The following is a 21,173-nucleotide window of genomic DNA, read 5'->3' as shown; positions in this document are numbered from 1 at the left end:
AGCCCTTACAATCTCATTATTATTTAATGTGACAAACTCCTTCCCTTTCTTTTATCCTAAGACTACTTTGTGACATGCATTTGGGTTGTATACCATCTGTCAGACTTCAGGCTTATACTTTTAGGCTACAGGAATTACCTTTCCTTGGCATTTCCTGTAGCGGTGTGCTTAGGTTTTCTAGGCCTCAGATTTTCCCTGAGGTTGTCTCAATAATGCCCTCTCCAGTTCTTATTTTATTTTATTTTATTAAATCATAGCTGTGTACATTAGTGCAATCAAGGGGTAAAATGTGCTGGTTTCATATACAATCTGAAATATTTTCATAAAACTGTTTAATATAGCCTTCATGACATTTTTTTAGTTATTGTATGTAGACAGTAGACATTTGTATTCTGCATTTAGTAAGTTTTACCTGTACTCATTCTAAGATGCACTGTAGGTATGACCCCACCTATTAACCTCCATCCACCCCAAATGCCCCCTTCCCTCCCTTGGCCCTTTCCCCATATTCTTGTGCTATAATTAGGTTATAGCCTTTATATGAAAGCTACAAATTAGCTTCATAGTAGGGATGAGTACATTGGATACATTTTATTCCATTCTTGAGATACTTTGCTAAGAAGAATATATTCCAGCTCCATCCATTTAAACATGAAAGAAGTAAAGTCTCCATTTTTCTTTAAGGCTCCATAATATTCCATGGTATACATGTACCAAAATTTACTAATTCATTCATGGGTCGATGGGCAATTGGGCTTCTTCCATGATTTAGCAATTATGAATTCGGCTGCAATAAACATTCTGGTACAGATGTCTTCGTTATATTGTGATTTTGGTCTTCTGGGTATATACCTAGTAAAGGAATTAAAGGATTGAATGGCATGTCTATTTTTAGATCTCAAAGTATTCTGCAAACATCCTTTCAAAAGGAACGAATTAATGTGATTTTCCACCAGCAGTGTAGAAGTGTGCCCTTTTCTCCACATCCATGCCAACATCTCTGGTTTTGGGATTTTGTTATGTGGGCTAATCTTACTGGAGTTAGTTGATATCTCAAAGTAGTTTTGATTGTCATTTCTCTGATGATTAAGGATGATGAGCATTTTTTCATGTGTCTGTAGGCCATGTGGCTGTCTTCTTTAGAGAAGTTTCTCTTCAAGTCTTTTGCCCTGAACTTGTTCTTTTCTTGCTAATACGTTTGAGTTTTCTGTTAATTCTTGTTAATAAACATTTGTCAGAGGTATAACCAACAAATATTTTCTCCCATTCTGAGGGCTGTCTGCTTGCTTTACTTACTATGTTCTTGGCTGTGCAGAAGCTTTTTAGTTTGATCAGGTCCCAGTAGTGTATTTTTTGATACTGTTTCAATTGCCTGGAAAGTCGGCCTCATAAAATATTCACCCAGGCAGATTCCTTCAAGAGTTTTCCCTCCACTTTCTTCCACTATTTTTATAGATTCATGTCTTAAGTTTAAATCTTTAATCCAGTTAGAGTCTATCTTAGTTAATGTTGAAAAGTATGGGTCCAGTTTCAGTCTTGTACAGTTCACAAGCCAGTTCACACAGCACCATTTGTTAAATAGGGAATGTTTTCCCCACTGAATGTTTTTAATTGGCTTGTCAAAGATCTGATAATGGTAAGTAGCTGGATTCATTTCTTGGTTCTCTATTCTGTTCCAGAAATGTACCTCTCTGTTTTTGTGCCAGTACCATGCTGTTGTGGTCACTATAGATTTATAGTACAGTCCCAGGTCTGGTAGCATGATTTCTCCTGATTTGTTTTTATTTATGAGTAATGTCTTGGCTATTTGAGTTTTTTTTCTGATTCCATATAAAACGGAGTATTGTTTTTTTGAGAACTTTAAAATATAACAATGGAACTTTAATAGGAATTGCAATAAATTATATATTTCTTTGGGTAGTACAGAAATTTTAATGATGTTGATTCTTCCCAGCCATGAGCATGGTATGCTTTTCCATTTGTTAACATCTTCAGCTATTTCTTTTTTTAGAGTTTCATAGTTCTCTTTGTAGAGATCTTTCACATCCTTTGTTAGGTAAACTCCCAAATATTTCATCTTCTTTGGCACTACTGTGAAAGGAATAGAGTCCTTGACTGTTTTTTTGGCTTGGCTATTGTTTGTATATATAAAGGCTACAGATTCATGGGTGTTGATTTTGTAGCCTGAGACATTTCTGTATTCCTTGATCACTTCTAAAAGTTTTGTAGTAGAATTCCTGGTGTTTTCCAGATATACGATCATACCATCTGTGAAGAGTTAAACTTTGATCTCTTCTGACCCTATGTGGTTATCCTTGATCGCCTTTTCTTCACTAATTGCAGTGGCTAAAACTTCCATTACAATGTTAAAGAGCAATGAGACAATGGGCAACCTTGCCTGGTTCCTGATCTGAGTGGAAATGATTTCAGTTTAACTCCATACAATACAATATTGGCTGTGGGTTTGCTCTAGATGGTCTCTACTAGTTTAAGAAATGTACCTTTATACCAATTTTCTTAAGTGTTCTGATCATAAAGGGATGCTGGATATTACCAAAAGCTTTTTCTGCATCAATTGAGAGAATCATATGTTCTTTAATTTTAGTTTGTTTATGTGCTGAATTACATTTATAGTTGTATGTATATTGAACCAGTCTTGAGACCCTGGGATAAAACCCACTTTGTCATGGTTTATAATTTTTTTGATGTGTTGTTGGATTCTGTTTGTTAGTGTCTTATTGAATATTTTTCTATCAACATTCATTAGTGATGTTGGTCTATAATTTTCTTTTCTTGTTGTGTCTTTCTCTGGTTTAGGAATCAAGGTGATGTTTGTTTCATAGAATGTGTTGGGTAGTATTCCTTCCTTTTCTATATTTTAGAAGAGGTTTAGTAATATAGGCACTAGTTCTTATTTAAAGGTTTGGTAGAATTCTGATGTGAAGCCATCTGGTCCTGGGCTTTTCTTTTGGGGGAGGTTTTGTATGGTTGATACTATTTCAGAACTTGATATGGGCCTGTTCAACATTTCCACTTGATTCTGGTTAAGTCTTGGAAGATGACATGCTTCCAAGTATCAGTCAATTTCCTTCAGATTTTCATATTTCTGAGAGTAAAGTTTCTTGTAATATTCATTAAGGATTTTTTGGATTTCTGAGGAGTCTGTTGTTATTTCATCTTTGTCATTTCTGATTGATGAGATTAGAGATTTTACTCTTTTTTTTCTGATTAGGTTGGCCAACGGTTTATCTATTTTGTTGACCTTTTCAAAAAACCAGCTTTTTGATTTATTGATCTGTTGTATTATTCTTTTGTTTTCAATTTCATTTAGTTCTGCTTTGATTTTGGTTATTTCTTTTCTTCTACTGGGTTTGGGGTTGGAGTGTTCTTCCATTTCCAGTTGCTTGAGATGTCCCATTAAGTTGCTAACTTCCTCTCTTTCCGTTCTCCTGAGGAAGGCTTGCAGTGCTATAAATTTCCCTCTTACAACTGTCTTTGCAGTGCCCCAGAGGTTCTGATAGTTTGTGTCTTCATTGTCGTTTTGTTCCAGAAATTTGGCAATTTCCTTCTTGATCTCATCTCTGACCCAACTATCATTCAGCGTAAGGTTATTTAACTTCCATGTTTTTGTATGAGTATGCAGATTCCTATTGTTACTCAGCTCAAGTTTTATTCCATGGTGGTCCGAGAAGATGCATGGTATAATTTCTATTCCTTTAAATTTACTGAGGTTAGACTTGTGACCTAAGATGTGATTGATTCTGGAGTAAGTTCTGTGGGCTGATGAGAAGTATGTGTATTCAGTTTTGTTGGGATGAAATGTTCTGTAGATGTCTGCTAAATCTAAATGCTGGATGGTTAGATTTAAATCTAAAATTTCTTTACTCAGATTTTTGTTGGAGGATGGATCCATCACTGCCAAAGGAGTGTTGAAATCTCAAACTACTGGAGAAAATCAAGTTGCTTATGTTTGTTAGAGTTTTTCTTATAAATTGAGGCACAGTCTGATTGGGTACATAAATATTAATAATTGAAATCTCTGGGAGCCCAGAGCCACCAGTAGTGAGTACACTCAGATCCACTCAGTTTTTTGCCTGGCACCGCCACTGCTCAGGCCTCCAGATCTTAGAGTGAGGGCAGGGAGGGAGTGCTGGGAGCCCAGAGCCACTGGTAGTGAGTACACTCAGTTCCACTCAGTTTTATTCCTGGTGCCGCTCGGGTCTCCAGATCTCAGAGTGAGGGTGGAGGGGGGGATGGTGGGGGAAGGGGGAGTACTTGGAGCCCAGAGCCACCAGCAGTGAGCTCACACATTTCCACTCAGTTTTATGCCTGGTTGTATTGCTGGCCAAGGAGGGCTGGGAGTTCAGAGCTGCATGCAAAGGATATTTACAGTTTTATACAGTTTTATGCCTGGCAAGAGAGCGCCTTGCCGGGGGAGGTAGGGGAGGTAGGTCCAGATTTCAGTGGGTCTCTCCCATGGAGTGTGGTGGGAGGGCCTTAGATTTCTGCCCGTTTGTTTGTGGGGCTCTTAAGCTGATCAGATGGGGGAGGGGGGACTCCCATCCGCTTGGTGATGGGTTTTGTACCTTTTATTCATGTCCTTGTGGTCACAGCTCTCCTCAGCGGGGTTGATATGCATTCTTCAAATTTTTCTCTTGGTGCTGCTCAAATCCATCAGGTTACTTGCTCAATTTTTGTTCCTTAACTCTCTTTCAGGACGGGAGCCTCTGTGGAAAGCTGGCTTCAGTCCACCATCTTGTCTCCTCCCCTTCTCTTTTACATTTAATCTAACATATCCAATCATGGATTTCTTTAAAAATATGCATCTTACATTTTGGTATCTCTGGGTTGGATAAAACATTATTAATATGGTATTTATCCAAAGAATAAGTACTTAACATAAAAATTTCATTTAGCATGTCTGGCTTTGTTGATCGATGCTCACACATGCTGACCCATGGTTGTATTACCATAGTAAGACAATGAGACTTATCTCCAAAACAAATAGGAGGACCAGTTACTCCAGTTGTATAATTAAAAATTATAGTGCCTTTTTCTTCTGGTCTAAATGGTCCTCTGGTGTCATAAGGACCGGGAAGCCATTATGAATCATTGACATAGACAGGCATTGTGTGTTCTAGCCAGCTAGCACCCCTTAATAAAGGAGGGTTAAGAATGTAAGTCCAGTATTCATATTTTTGTCATTCAGTGGGCACATATAATATTGAAAGTACTGCTAAAAAGAGATTAACTGCATTCATCTCCTGGCAAGTGTGATGCACCAGGGCTTGTACTTAAAGGCACAGTTTTTTATTTGACCCCTTGTCACCTGTCAATTGATTTCTAAGTCCAGCTAAAGCTTGTTCACAATCTACATTAGCATTTTTGAAAGCCAGTTGAAAAAGGTTTGCATCCTTTATTCTGGGTAGAACTGTCCGTCTCTCTCTTCAGGTTGATCCAAAGTTGATTCTCTCCATTCTGGCAGCCAACTTCTCCTCTGTCATCTTTTTTCTCCTTGGCCCATGGCTCTGTGAGGCCATGACAGAGATTTAGATGTTTATCTGGAACCCAAAGTTTAGTATGTCCTGTGGAAATATAAGCATAACTTCTTCCCCAACGTAGAACATTTGGTGGAATCCAAATATTAGTTAATGTGTCATTGTAATATACCAGCTGGTTTAACAGGGGTGGGAGGGGAGGTAACCATTACCCAGTGTTTATATGGTGGAGTTTCATTTTTATGATTCATGTTCAAAAATTTTAAAGTAAAAAGAGCTGAAGATATTCTATTTCTAGGGGTAACATTGCATTGCTCTCCCCCTTTTTCTGTTTGAGAAGCATTTTTTTAATGTTTGATTTTGTCTTTTAATTATAGTTTGACCTGTACTGTTACCAGGTATACAGTGATATGTTTAATATTGTGTAATTTTAAAAAATCGTGACATTTATTCGAAATGTATGCAGAACCATTAAGTGTTCTTATAGTATGTGATTTACCCATTACCATAAAGGCTGCCAATAAGTAAGAAATTACAGCATTAGCTTTTTTTGATGACATTGCTACATGAAAAATGGGAGTAAATATCTACAGAATGATGAATATACTTTAGCTTTCTGAATTCTAGAAACTGTGTAACATCCATTTGCCATGACAGAATAAATAACAATCCTCTAGGATTGACTCAGGCAAATGTGGGACTGATAAAGGTTGACATGTAGGGCCAGAGCCTACAATTGCTCATGCTGTATGCCACGAAATGTCATGTCTTCTTTTTAAAGCTTGAGCATTAGTATGATGTACAATATGCTCATACTGAGCTGTAGAAACAAATCCTATTAATTGATCAACTGCTTGATTTCTCACAGAAATGGGTCTTGGTAAATTAGAATGAGCTTGAACATGAGTAATGTAAATTGGAAAACTCTATTTCTGATTAAATTGTTGAAGAAATGAAAATAACAAGTTAAGCTCTTCAGTGTTAGTAGGTAAAGTGACTGTCTCAATATTTTGCACACTTAGATTTTGTATTGTTATCTTGTAAAGCAGAAAGTAAAGCAGTTGCTTGCAAATAAGCTTGAAAAGTGCTGGAACCTACTCTGTGACACACACGAATGTATTGATCAATGGTAACGTTGTCTTGATTTCTAAGTCCAGGTAAAGCTTGCTTACAATCTACATTAGCATTTTCGAAAGCAAATAGAAAAAGCAAAATTTTGTATGCCTCTGCACCCGGGACAGATCTCTCAATACCCATTTGTAAGCGGGAAATAAATTCAGCATATTGTTCATTATTACTTTGAAAAACTTTTGTAAAAAATTGTGTGATCTCCCCTTTCTCATCTAAATGTTGCCAGACTTTAAGACACACATCCTTTACTTGATGAATCAAGTTAGGAATATAAATAATTTTCTGGACAATGCTCTCATAATCACCCTTCCTGTGAGTTGGGTGTAAGTAAAGGATGGAGGATTTTTAGCCCAATTTCCATTAGTTTGTAATTTTGCCTCCTCAGCCCACCAAAATTTAAATTGAATGAATTGTCCTGGGCTTAAGGTTGTATGAGCCAAAGTGCTCCAATCCTAAGGGAGCAATAAATGATCCCCACAATAAGAACCGAGCACTCCCATCATGCATGACGAGTTAGGGCCATATTCATGAATGGCATTTTACAAAACTTTTAAAAATCTGATAGCAATATTATTATGGGAAATATGAACAGTGCCATCAATATCCTCATGTTTTACAATAGGAAAAGACATGACATTTTGTGCATTGTTTCCTTCTTCAGAAGAGGAAGATTCCATTTCTTGAACCAAATTACAAGTAGTATGATTAAAAGGGGAAATGAAGTCTAGTTACAATTCTAGGGTCTAGCAGATTTGGCCAGACTGGATAAAGTCCCAGAGGGGTCGTAGGTGTTATCGGCCCATCTCTGTAAGGCAAACATCCAGGAGGGATTGCAGCAGGCAGTCTAGGAGCTGCAGAATAACATAAATCAGTTTGTGAGCTCCCTTTCTCTATTGCTTGAAATCTTTTTTCTATTTTCTGAAAGCCTTTGGTTACCATCCTTTTTATTTCACTCATCTCTTCGCTATCAGAATGATTGGTAATAGTATGGTCAAAATCACTTTCAAAATCTATAAGGTCTTTACCAGAGCTATCAATAAACTCTTTCTTTTGTTCTGCTGGACACATAGGATTGGGAGTTTTCCTAGGTTTATAATAAATAGGTTGTTCAACATTAGGTTTCTCCTCCATATGCTGGGGCAGGGGGGAATTCAATCTCGCTACCTTCAACATCAGAACCAGGCTGTAAAGTTTGCAGCACTCCCGAAGCCAGACGGTATGCACTCTAAACATCTTTACTGATAGGCTTCCCTCTTTGATATGCTCATCTGAGCGCTTTGCCAACATTTTCCCACACTTTCACATTGAGCTGATTCTTTCTGTCAGCATTAAACCAGTAGCAGTGCTTAGCCACTACTTGAAACAACTCTCTCAAAATCTTAGTTTTAACCGAAATGCCTCTACATTGTAACAAAGTTTTCAACAATGTGACATACTGGTCTTCTAAGGATTGAGAGTTGCCCATGATTTTTTACTCCTTATTAATGCCAAGAGTCTTTCATACTCTGCGTGACCAGAACCTGCTTGGTTTCAAAGTACAGGCTCACCTTAAGTGTCCACCACAGGAGCTGCGAAGCATTCCTGAAGAAGTTGGCCGTGCTGTCTTTGTGAAGCTGATCTTGCTCACGGCACTAAATTGTTATGGAATGACTCCCAAATGATCAATGGTGCAGAGGAATGAGTCCTGCAGTGAAATAGTCTGAGTAACAAGGAGGACCACTTACACTTTCATGGCAATTAGCAATTTTTATTTCTTCCACCAAAGCATATATAGGCACATAACTCAATCAATAAACACATGACTTACACCTTGGTCCCAGGCCTTTTACTGCCTGGATAAACCAGATTAACTGATAACCATTTTGTGAAAATTATCTAAAGCTATCTTTATGGGCTAAAGTTTAACCTGTTTAACTGATAACTACTTCACTAAAGTTATTCTTATGCTAAGTAATCAAAAACAAAACCAGAAAACAAGATTCTGGGGAAATAAGCTGTTTGAATGCTTGACAATCTGGAGGCTGTTGATCATCTTTAGAAAGTAGTCTGGAAAATCCTGAGATATACAGGTGACAGCCTGGAGACCTTCCTTCATGAAGCTCCGCACTAAATCACATTTACATGGTTAGGTTCTAGGCCACATGCGGAGTTCTATCCAGGATTTTTTTCCATTCTAACTCACAAAAGACTTTAAACTTGCCTTCACAAAATGAAACCATTTAAAGGTTTACATATAGGCTTTCGCCTATACTCTGTCTCTTAAAAAAAAAAAAGAAAAGAAAAGAAAAACACTTTAAACTGTTATCTTTGACTAAGCAGAGGCTTTTGCAGGAAAGCACTTGTCACTGGAATCTCTCCTGAAGTGGCTGCCGGCTTATCTAGTGCACCAACACCTGTCTCAGTCTATGTCCCTGAGGGCCAAGGGTCTAATCTGCCAAACAGTTATATCTCCACTCCACTCCAGGGTCTCAGTCTCCGACTTTGGGCTTCTCAGTGAATAGGTAACTTGCCCAAGATCTCCCACCTGATCCTCACACTGCAACCCTGAGGGCGAAGCCTGTGGGGACAGTTCTTCCACAGTGGCTGTGCGGGCAGTCCATAGATGAACAATATTAGCTCCCTTCTGGTTCAACAGCTCAGTCCAGGGCCCTAGATAATGCTCAAAGTCATCTACACCCTTTCCCAGGATCTCCTAAGGAAGCTCAAACGAGTGCCTAAGTACAAACTCCCCCCCCAAAAAAAAAACCCCAAACATTCCACAAGTAAGGCCTTTCCTGGTTACAATCTTTCTGTTGCCATAGTTACAGCTGCAGGTGGATTCTGACCAAACAAATGTACCCAACACTTACCAGTTCTCCACTGTCTTTATCCTCCTTCTGGGCAGATCCCACTAGCTAGAGATACCTAAAGTCTCCCGTAGCCAGATGGTTTCACGTCAGAATTCTACCAAAAATTTAAAGAGGAACTAGTACCTATATTACTCAACCTGTTCCAAAAGGTAGAAAAAGAAGGAAGACTACCCAACACGTTCTATGAAGCAAATATCACCCTTATCCCCAAACCAGGAAAAGACCCAACAAGTAAAGAAAATTATAGACCAATATCACTAATGAATATAGATGCAAAAATATTCAACAACATCCTAACAAACAGAATACAGCAACACATCAAACAAATTATACATCATGAACAAGTCAGTTTTATTGACCAAGGCTGGTTCAATATACGTAAATCTATAAATGTAATTTGGCACATAAACAAATTTAAAAACAAAGAACATATGATTCTCTCAATCAATGCAGAAAAAGCTTTTGATAATATCCAGCATCCCTTCATGATCAGAACACTAAAGAAAATTGGTTAGAAGGGACATTTATTAAACTGATAGAGGCCATCTACAGCAAACCCACAGCCAATATTATATTGAATGGAGTAAAATTGGAATCATTTCCACTCAGATTAGGAACCAGACAAGGCCACCCATTGTCTCCATTGCTTTTTAACATTGTAATGGAAGTTTTAGCCACCGCAATTTGGGAAGAAAAGGCAATCAAGGCTATACATACAGGGTCACAGGACATCAAACTTTCGCTCTTTGCAGATATGATTGTATATCTGGAAAACACTAGGAACTCTACTACAAAACTATTAGAAGTGATCAAGGAATACAGCAGCATCTCAGGTTACAAAATCAACATTCATAAATTGGTAGCCTTTATATATACCAACAATAGTCAAGTGGGAAAAACAATTAAGGACTCTAACCCATTCACAGTAGTGCCAAAGATGAAATATTTGGTAGTTTATCTAACAAAGGACGTGAAAGATCTATATAAAGAGAACTATGAAACTCTAAGACAAGACATAGCCGAGAATGTTAACAAATGGAAAAACATACCATTCTCATGGCTGGGAAGAATCAACATTGTTAAAATGTCCATACTACCCAAAGCAATATATAATTTCAAAGCAATCCCTATTAAAGCTCCACTGTCATACTCTAAAGATCTTGAAAAAACAATACCTCCTTTTATATAGAATCATAAAAAACCTCGAATAGCCAAGACATTACTCAAAAATAAAAACAAAGCAGGAGGAATCACACTAACAGACCTCAGACTATACTACAAATCAATAGTGATCTAAACAGCATGGTATTGGCACAAAAACAGAGAAGTAGATGTCTGGAACCGAATAGAGAACCAAGAGATGAATCCAGCTACTTCCCGTTATTTAATCTTTGACAAGCCAATTAAAAATATTCAATGGGGAAAAGTTTCCCTATTTAACAAATGGTGCTGGGTGAACTGGCTGGCAACCTATAGAAGACTGAAACTGGACCCACACCTCTCACCATTAACCAAGATAGACTCTCAGTGGATTAAAGATTTAAACTTAAGACATGAAACTATAAAAATACTAGAAGGGAGTGCAGGGAAAACCCTTGAAGAAATTGGGTTGGGTGAGTTTTTTATAAGGAGGACCCCCTGGGAAATTGAAGCAGCTTCAAAAATACACTATTGGGACTTGATCAAACTAAAAAGCTTCTGCACAGCCAAGAACACAGTAAGTAAAGCAAACAAACAGCCCTCAGAATGGGAGAAGATATTTGCAGATTATGTCTCTGACAAAGGTTTAATAACCAGAATCCACAGAGAACTCAAACGCATTAGCAAGAAAAGAACAAGTTGTCCCATCGCAGGCTGGGCAAGGGACTTGAAGAGCAACTTCTCTGAAGAAGACAGGCGCATAGCCTTCAGACATATGAAAAAATGCTCATCATCTTTAATCATCAGAGAAATGCAAATCAAAACTACTTTGACATATCATCTAACTCCAGTGAGACTAGTCTATACCACAAAATCCCAAGACCAGAGATTTGGCATGGATGTGGAGAAAAGGGAACACTTTTTCACTGCTAGTGGGAATGCAAATTAATACATTCCTTTTGGAAAGATGTATGGAGAACACTTAGAGATCTAAAAATAGACCTGCCATTCAAATCTGTAATTCCTCTATTGGGCATATACCCAGAAGACCAAAAATCACATCATAAAAAAGATATTTGTATCAGAATGTTTATTGCACTCCTATTCATAATTGCTAAGTCATGGAATAAGCCCAAATGCCCAACGATCCACGAATGGATTAATAAATTGTGGTATATATACACCATGGAATACTATGCAGCCTTAAAGAAAGATGGAGACCTTACCTCTTTCATGTTTACATGGATGGAGCTGGAACATATTCTTCTTAGCAAAGTGTCTCAAGAATGGAAGAAAAAGTACCCAATGTATTCACCCCTACTATGAAACTAATTTAGTACCTTCACATGAAAGCTATAACCCAGTTACAACCTAAGAATAGGGGGAAGGGGGAAAGGGTGGGGAGGGAGGGGGGAATGGAGTAGAGGGAGGGGGATTGATAGGATTCCACCTGTGGTGCATCTTACAAGGGTATATGTGAAACTTAGTAAATGTGGAATGTAAATGTCTTAGCAAAATAACTAAGAAAATGCCAGGAAGGCTATGTTAACTATTGTGATGAAAATGTCTCAAACGGTCTATGAATCAAGTGTATGGTGCCCCATGATCATATTAATGTACACAGCTATGATTCAATAAAAATTAAAAAAATTTAGGGAATAGGCTATAAAATCATAAACAAATTACATATATTAATGAATATGAATACAAATAATAAAAGGTTAAAATAATAAAAAAAATTTAAAAGAGAATTTGCTTACATGTTAATTAATACTACAGGTAGAATGGTTATAGATTGGGGACTGATGGCTATGTTGAAAACACCTTCAGAGACACCGGTTCCTTTTGAAATTCCTTTAAACAAAAATGAATATCCTTTGAATAAGAACAAAATTGGAGTAGCTATTGCTATCCTATGCATTGAAGCAACAGTGGGTTTTCACCACCATTGCCAGGCATAGCAACATATCCTAAATAAATTCATTTGTGGAAGGTTGCTGCAGCCTTACAGCCTCTTAAAGCTTGGATTCAAAATAAAGATTGCCAATTTCCATGAGAGTGTAAGTGGTCCTCCTTGTTACTCAGACTATTTCACTGCAGGACTCATTCTTCTGTGCTATTGATCAATTGTGAAAAATTCACGCAACAGAGTCTCACTTTGTCACTCTCAGTAGAGTGGTGTGGCGTCAAAGCATACAGCATCCTCCAGTTCTTGGGCTTAGGCGATTCTCTTGCCTCAGCCTCCCGAGTACCTGGGACTACAGACACCCACCACAATGCCCGGCTATTTTTTTATTGCAGTTTGTCAGGGGCTGGGGCTGGATTCGAAGGCTCCATCAGTATATGGGGCCTGCGCCTTACTCACTGAGCCACAGGCACTGCCCCAGTTTAAAGTGTTTTCTAAGCGGGATGAGGAGACATTTAGCCTCTCAAGCCTGTGGGGTTTGAGAAAAGAGCAGAGGCCTCTATTCCCCATCTGGTACAGCTGTATCAGCATTGTGATTAACATCTCATACACCAGAAGATCACCTGTTGCCTGGACAATATTCAGCAAGACATATATACTGTATTGTTTTAACTTCAACATTTTCCCTCTATATTTTCCTTTTCTTTTTTCTTTTTCCTTCCTTTCCTTTTTTCATTTTCCTAGTTTAAATACAATTTTCTATTGCTGCTTTCTTTAACAATTAGAACTTATTTTTGCTTGTGTTTCTACTACTATTATTTCCTGTTTCCCCCAATTTTATCCTGTAAGTGTTTTTTGTTTGTTTCTTTTGGTTTGATTTATAGTATTTTTGTCTTTCCTCTCTACTTGGTGGAGGTGGGGTACTGTGTCTGAACAGGCTAGCAATAAGCTGCTGAACTCAAGGGAATCACCCAACCCAGTACCTCCAGAGAGTGAGGGTTTTAAGGTTGGGTCAAAGTACCCTAATACACTATATTACTCCAGTCTCCATCTTTCTGAGCCTCTATTATTTTTGTCAATACTCCCTTTTACTCACCCACTATCCTTGCCTTTTTTCTTTCTTTTTAAAATATTTTTTGCCTCTCTTGTGCTTTAATCTTCTCATCCTTCTGTTCTTGTATGAAAAGGACTCATCAAAACCTTAGGCCAGAGGCACAATAACTTAATCAGGTAGAGGAAGTGAAAGGAAAATGAGGGCAAGGAAACAGATAAAAGAAAACACTAATGATAAAGAATCAGCAGAAAAATCCTGGCAACATGATATGTTAATCCAGAGCAACCCCTCTAAGGGCCTGAGAGGTAGCTACTGCTGAGGATTCCACCTATAAACACATCCTAGAAATTACAAATGTGGGATTTAAAGTAGATAAGATGAAAACATTGATGGAAATTTTAGAGGAAATGGAAAATAACCAATGGGAAACCCAAAAACAGAATCAAATAAGAGATGAACGATATGAAGAATACAGAAAGGATATAGCAGAGCTGAAGGAATTGAAGCAGTCAATTCGGGAACTTAAAGATGAAATAGAAAGTATCAACAACAAATTAGATTATGCAGAAGAAAGAATCTCAGAGGTACAAGACAAAGCTCTCAAGATAACTCAGATAGTTAAAGTGGCAGAAAAGAAGAGAGAAAGAGAGAGTAGAATGTTCACTGACAGAATTATGGGACTTTATGAAGCATTGAAACATATGAGTTATAGGTGTCCCAGAAAGAGAAGAAGAATGCTCTGGAGGAATGGAAGCCATACTAGAGAGTACTATAAATGAAAATTTTGCGATTATCGCCAAAGATTCGGACACACTACTTTCAGAGGGATATCAGACCTGAGGTTATCTCAACCCCAATAGAGCTTTCCAAGACACATCGTGATGAACCTATCCACAATCAAGAAAAAATAAAAAAACTTTCATGCCAGGAGAAAGCAGCAACTGACCTATAGGGGCAAATCCTTCAGGGTGACCGCAGAATACTCTAATCAAACTTTTCAAGCCAGAAGACAATGATCATCCACTTTTAATCTACTTAAACACAACTTTCTGACCAGAATTCTATTTTTTTTATTAAATCATAGCTGTGCAAAATGATATGATCGTGGGGCATCATACACTAGCTTCATAGACCATTTGACACATTTTCATCACACTGGTTAACATACCCTTCCTCGCATTTTCTTAGTCACTGTGCTAAGACATTTACATTCTACACTTACTAAGTTTCACATATACCCTTGTAAGAGGCACTGCAAGTGTAATCCTACCAATCCCACTCCCTCTATCCACCTACGCCCTCCCTCCCCTACCTTTCCCCCTTCCCCCTATTCTTAGGTTGTAACTGGGTTATAGCTTTCATGCGAAAGCCCTAAATTAGTCTCATAGTAGGGCTGAGTACATTGCGTACTTTTTCTTCCATTCTTGAGATACTTTACTAAGAAGAATATGTTCCAGCTCCATCCATGTAAACATGAAAGAGGTAAGGTCTCCATCTTTCTTTAAGGCTGCATAATATTCCATGTGTACATACACCACAATATATTAATCCACTCATAGATCTATGAGCACTTGCACTTTTTCCATGACTTAGCAATTATGAATAGGGCTGCAATAAACATTCTGGTACACATATCTTTGTTATGATTTCATTTTTGGTCTTCTGGATATATGCCCAGAAGAGGAATTACAGGATTGAATGGCAGATCTATTTTTAGATCTCTAAGTGTTCTCCATATCTCTTTCCAAAAGGAATGTATTAATTTGCATTCCCACCACAGTGCAAAAGTGTTCCCTTTTCTCCACATCCACGCCAACATCCCTGCTCTTGGGATTTTGTGATACAGGCTAGTCTCACTGGAGTTAGATGATACCTCAAAGTAGTTTTGATTTGCATTTCTCTGATGAATAAAGATGATGAGCACTTTTTTCATGTCTGAAGGCTGCACGCCTGTCTTCTTCAGAGAAGTTTCTATTCAAATCCCTTGCCCATCCTGCGATGGGATGCCTTGTTCTTTTCTTGCTAATGCGTTTGAGTTCTCTGTGGATTCTGATTATTAAACATTTGTCAGAGACATAACCTGCAAATATCTTCTCCCATTCTGAGGGCTGTTTGCTTGCTTTACTTACTGTGTTCTTGGCTGTGCAGAAGCTTTTTAGATTGATAAGGTCCCAGTAGTGTATTTTTGGAGTTGCTTCAATTGCACGGGAGGGTCCTCCTCATAAAATACTCGCCCAGACCGATTTCTTCAAGGGTTTTCCGTGCACTCAACTCTAGTATTTTTATAGTTTCATATCTTAAGTTTAAATCTTTAATCGAGTGAGAGTCTATCTTAGTTAATGGTGAAAGGAGTGGGTCCAGGTTCAGTCTTCTGCAGGTTGCCAGCCAGTTCACCCAGCACCATTTTTTAAATAGGAAATCTTTTCCACACTGAATGTTTTTAATTGCCTTGTCAAAGATGAAATAATGGTAAGAAGCTGGATTCATCTCTTGGTTCTCTATTCAGTTCCAGACATCTACTTCTCTGTTTTTGTGCCAATACCATGCTGTTTTTATCACTATCAATTTGTAGTATAGTCTGAGGCCTGGTAGCATGATTCTTCCTGTTTTGTTTTTATTTCTGAGTAATGTCTTGGCTATTCGAGGTTTTTTCTGATTCCATATAAAAGGAAGTATTGTTTTTCCAAGATTTTTATAGTATGATAGCGGAACTTTAATAGGGATTTCATTGAAGTTATATATTGCTTTGGGTAGTATGGACATTTTAACAATGTTGATTCTTCCCAGCCATGAGCATGGTATGTTTTTCCATTTTTTAATATTTTAAGCTATGTCTTTTCTTACAGTTTCATAGTTCTCTTTATAGAGATCTTTCAGGTCCTTTGTTAGATAAACTCCCAAATATTTCATCTTCTTTGGCACTACTGTGAATGGGATAGAGTCCTTAACGGTTTTTTCAACTTGACTATTATCGGTATATATAAAGGTCAGCGATTTATGAATGTTGATTTTGTAACCTGAGACGCTGCTGTATTCCTTGATCATTACTAAGAGTTTTGTAGTAGAGTCCCTACTGTTTTCCAGATATACAATTATATCATCTGTGAAGAGCGAAAGTTTCATCTCCTCTGACCCTGTATGGATAGACTTGATCGCCTTTTCTTCCCAAATTGCGGTGGCTAAAACTTCCATTACAATGTTAAAAAGCAATGGAGACAATGGCCAGCCTTGTCTGGTTCCTGATCTGAGTGAAAATGATTCCAATTTAACTCCATTCAATATGATATTGCCTGTGGATTTGCTGTAGATGGCCTCTATCAGTTTAAGAAAAGTCCCTTCTAACCAATTTTCTTTAGTGTTCTGATCGTGAAGCCCTGCTGGATAATCTCAAAAGCTTTTTCTGCATTGATTGAGAGAATCATATGGTCTTTGTTTTTTAATTTATTTATGTGCTGAATTACATTTATAGATTTATGTATATTGAACCAGCCTTGGTCAATAAAACCGACTTGGTCATGACGTATAATTTGTTTGATGTCTTGCTGGATTCTGTTTCTTAGGATGTTGTTGAATATTTTTGCATCTATATTCATTAGTGATATTGGTCTATAATTTTCTTTTCTTGTTGGGTCTTTTCCTGGTTTGGGGATCAGGGTGATGTTTGCTTCATAGAACATGTTGGGTAATGTTCATTCTTTTTCTACCTTTTGGAGCAGGTTGAGTAATATAGGTTCTAATTCCTCTTTAAAGGTTTGGTAGAATTCTGACATGAAATCATCTGGTCCCGGGCTTTTCCTTTTAGGGAGGTTTTGTATGGTTGGTGCTATTTCAGAACTTGATATGGGCCTGTTGAACATTTCCACTTGATTCTGGCTAAGTCTTGCTAGCTGACGTGCTTCCAAGTATCGGTCAATTTCCTTCAGATTTTCATATTTCTGAGAATAAAATTTCTTGTAATATTCATTAAGGATTTTTTGGATTTCTGAAGAGTCTGCTGTTATTTTGTCTATGTCATTTCTGATTGATGAGATTAGAGATTTCACTCTTTTTTTCCTGATTAGGTTGGACAAAGGTTTATCTATTTTATTGACATTTTCAAAAAAACAGCTTTTTGTTTTATTGATCTGTTGTATTATTCTTTTGTTTTCAATTTCATATAATTCTGCTCTAATTTTGGTTATTTCTTTTCTTCTACTTGGATTGGGGTTGAAAAGTTGTTCCTTTTCCAGTTGCTTGAGATGTCCCATTAAGGCGTTAACTTCTTCTCTTTCCATTCTCTTGAGGAAGGCTTACAATGCTATAAATTTCCCTCTTAAAACTGCCTTTGCATTGTCCCAGAGGTTCTGATAGTTCGTGTCTTAATTGTCATTTTTTTCCAAAAAGTTGGCAATTTCTTTCTTGATCTCATCTCTGACTCAGCTGTCATTCAGCATAAGGTTATTTAACTTCCATGTTTTTGTATGAGTATGCAGATTCCTGTTGTTACTCAGCTCAAATTTTATTCCATGGTGTTCTGAGAAGATGCATGGTATAATTTCTATTTCTTTAAATTTACAGAGGTTGTGGAAGGCTGACACCACAGCATCTATTTTGTAGGCCAAGTGCTATTTCCGGTACTAACAGACTTAAGTTTCTATTTCCCTGCAAATGCTAGGCCTAAGTTTCTATTTCCCTGCAAACGCCAGGCCTCTTCTCGTAAATCACGTGAGTGAAACTTGGAAGCTTTCCGTTTGGAACTTATCTCCACCAAGGCCAGGTTGCTTGGATACCTGGTGACGTAAACCTTCTCCTTCACTTACCCTTATATACCCTGGAAGAACTTTCCAATAAACGAGACTTGATCAGACTCCTGTCTTGTCTCCATTCTTCATGCCCCTTGCCCCTTCCCATTCTCACCCCCTCCTCCAGGTATCCCTGTCGACTGTCCCGTGGGCCAGGTCACGTGCCGCCCGACCAGGGACCTGGATATGAGGGAAAATGGTGAGGAAGCCACTGGAGGCAGCCGGCCAGCTCAGAGAAACATTGGGACCTGGCCACGCAGTAGCCTGCTGCACTGGAACGAGGATCTCGGTGAGTAGTAGCAATCATGGGGCAAGAAGTCAGTCAGCATGAGTTATTTGTGGAATTGTTAAGAGATGCACTCAAGACTTGAGGAGTAAAGGTCAAAATTAAACAGCTATTTCAATTTTTTGACTTCTTAAAAGAAGTCTGTCCTTGGTTTCCTCAGAAAGGAACCATAGATGAGAAAAGATGGAAAAGAGTAGGTGATTCTTTAAATTATTTTTATCAGGTATTTGGACCTAGAAAAATACCAGTCACTGCTTTCTCGTACTGGAATCTCATTAATGATATTAATAGCTTTCGCAGTGTTTGCCCCGCAGTTGCGGATGTCATAAAAAAGGGAGAAGAACTGTTACATCACCACAAAGAAAAGGATATTAAATCCCAAGATCCGTCCCAGGATTTCGGGGCTGCTGGAGGTACTCCTCCTAACTGTCAGCTTAATGAGCAAAAAGATCTTATCTCACTAGAGAGTGATGAGGAATCAAACAAAGAGGAATCAGGCATTCCCAGCCCTCTATAAATTACTGGAAAAACAGACAAAAAAGGGCTAGGAAATTTATCTTAAGGGCTATTTACATTCCTGCACACCAGCAGATAAGATCACTTGGAAAAGTGATGAGCCTGTATGGGTTGATCAATGGCCCTTCTCAAAAGAAAAATTAGAAGCTGCTCAGCAGTTACTGCAGGAACAACTAAAAGCTGGGCATATAGAGGAAAGCAACTCCCCATGGAACACTCCAATCTTTGTCATAAAAAAGAAATCAGGGCGATGGAGACTATTACAAGATTTAAGAGCTGTAAACTCCAGTATGGTCCTCATGGGGGCATTGCAACCAGGATTACCCACTCCTGTGGCCATCCCTCTTGGTTACTATAAAATTAACATTGATCTTAAAGACTGTTTTTCCACTATACCACTCCATCCATTAGATAAAAAAAGATTTGCATTCAGTCTCCCCTCTATTAACTTCAAGGAGCCTATGAAAAGATTCCAATGGAAAGTTTTACCACAAGGCATGGCCAACAGCCCCACCTTATGCCAAAAATTTGTTGCCACAGCTATTCAGGAAACTAGGTTTCACTGGAACTCCATGTACATCATTCATTATATGGATGATATTCTTATTGCTGGACAAAATGCTCAGCAGGTTTTACTATGTTACAGTGATTTATCATCCTCCCTCACAAACCAGGGACTTCAAATAGCCCTGGAAAGAGTTCAGCTAAAAGATCCCTACCTTTACCTTGGTTTCCACCTAACTGGACCCAGAATTACTAATACTCAAGCTGCCCTCAGATTGGACAAATTAAAAACACTAAATGATTTTCAAAAGCTCTTAGGGGATATAAACTGGCTTAGACCTTACTTAAAACTAACTACAGGGGATTAAAAACCTTTATTTGCTATTTTACAAGGCGATAGTAACCCCAATTCTCCTAGAACATTAACAGAAGAAGGCCGTCAGGCTTTAGCATTAGTACAACAAGCTATTCATTCACAATTTGTTACAACCATAGATTACACTCAGCCCCTGAGTTACATCATTTGTAAAACTTCTCTTACACCCACAGCAGTATTTTGGCAAACTGCCCCCATAATGTGGATCCACTTACCTGCTTCTCCCATGAAAGTTATTTATTCCTATTATCAGGCTGTCACGGATATCATCATTATGGGAAGGGAAAATAGTAAAAAATACTTTGGTAAAGAACCAGATATCATTATACAGCCTTATTCTCAGGCACAAATTAATTGGTTATTTCAAACTACAGAACATTGGCCTATTTCTTGTGCTTCTTATTCAGGTAAACTTGACAATCATTATCCACCCAATAAATTATTACATTTTATTAGTACACATGACTTTGTATTTCCCACAAGAACCTCCAATTCCCCATTGCCCAATGCCTTATTAGTTTTCACAGATGGTTCCTCTTCTGGTCATGCAGCTTACACCTTTAATACAGAGATTGTGCAATTTCAAGTAAAATCAAATTCTGCACAAATTGTTGAACTTCAAGCAGTTATCGCAGTTTTTTCCGCATTTCCCTATAGAGCTTTGAATATTTATACTGATAGTGCTTATTTAGCTCATTCAGTTCCCTTATTAGAGACAGCAGCGCAAATCAAACATGTATCAGAAACTGCTACCTTTTTCTTGCAACTCCAAAATCTTATACACCAAAGGACCCTCCCCTTTTTCATTGGACACCTTAGAGCTCATTCCAATTTACCTGGCCCCCTAACTGATTGTAACCGCAGAGTGGACAAAGCCACTCACTTAGTCTGTACTGCCCAAACCACCACAGAGCCTGATCGGATCGCATTAGCCTCCGCTGCTCACCATTTACATCATCTAAACGCTCACACCCTTAGACTCATGTTTCAAATTACCCAGGAACAAGCCCGCCACATTGTAAAGCAATGCCCTTCTTGTGTAATTCTACTCCCTACTCCCCATCTAGAAGTAAATCCTTGAGGTCTCATACCCAATGCCATTTGGCAAATGGATGTTACTCACATACCTGAA

Source organism: Nycticebus coucang, chromosome X, assembly GCF_027406575.1.
Source record: "Nycticebus coucang isolate mNycCou1 chromosome X, mNycCou1.pri, whole genome shotgun sequence".
Lineage (NCBI taxonomy): Eukaryota > Metazoa > Chordata > Mammalia > Primates > Lorisidae > Nycticebus > Nycticebus coucang.
This window is presented reverse-complemented; position numbering follows the sequence as displayed.